The following is a 795-nucleotide window of genomic DNA, read 5'->3' as shown; positions in this document are numbered from 1 at the left end:
GTCTTTGGTGCGGACCTGGGAGTGGCAAGCCGCTATATTATTTTTGATGTTTGCGATATGTTTAAGCTCGATGCTCATTGCTCGCGCATCTTGGGGCGGCTTTGTGGCGCGAAGAGCGCGTTCTGAAAGAGGTGGAAAAAACTCGTGTTGCTGCGGTATGGAGGGAGGGGTGGAAACCGTGGAAAACTCGTCTCCGTGATTGAGCGGGAGAGTAAGTAGTATAGGACATTATCCATTGTTAGGGAATGGTTGTAATGGTAGTGAGAATGTAGAATCGTCTTTGGAGCGGACCTGGGAGTGGCAAGCATAAGGGACAAAGACGGGGAAACATGTCTGATGCGATCATACCAGCAGTAAAGCACCAGATCCCATCAGAACTCCGAAGTTAAGCGTGCTTAGGCGAGAGTAGTACTAGGATGGGTGACCTCCTGGGAAGTCCTCGTGTTGCATTCCCTTTTAATTATTTTTTGCGCCTTGTGACAAACATATCGCCCGTGCGCGATATATATTAATCCCGTTATATTATTTTTGACGTTTGCGATATGTTTAAGCTCGATGCTCATTGCTCGCGCGTCTTGGGGCGGCTTTGTGGCGCGAAGAGCGCGTTCTGAAAGGGGTGGAAAAAACTCGTGTTGCTGCGGTATGGAGGGAGGGGTGGAAACCGTGGAAAACTCGTCTCCGTGATTGAGCGGGAGGGTAAGTAGTATAGGACATTATCCATTGTTAGGAAACGGTTGTAATGGTAGTGAGAATGTAGAATCGTCTTTGGTGCAGACCTGGGAGTGGCAAGCCGCT

General features: G+C 49.2%; 1 non-coding gene across 1 annotated transcript; it reads left to right on the top strand.

Annotated features, from left to right (window-relative positions):
• Positions 1-334: 334 nt before the first annotated feature.
• On the top strand, positions 335-453 carry LOC123118682 (5S ribosomal RNA). Its single transcript, XR_006458227.1, has one exon. It is a non-coding gene; the product is annotated as a 5S ribosomal RNA (ribosomal RNA).
• Positions 454-795: the final 342 nt, after the last annotated feature.

Source organism: Triticum aestivum, chromosome 5B, assembly GCF_018294505.1.
Source record: "Triticum aestivum cultivar Chinese Spring chromosome 5B, IWGSC CS RefSeq v2.1, whole genome shotgun sequence".
Classification (NCBI taxonomy): domain Eukaryota; kingdom Viridiplantae; phylum Streptophyta; class Magnoliopsida; order Poales; family Poaceae; genus Triticum; species Triticum aestivum.
This window is presented reverse-complemented; position numbering and strand designations above follow the sequence as displayed.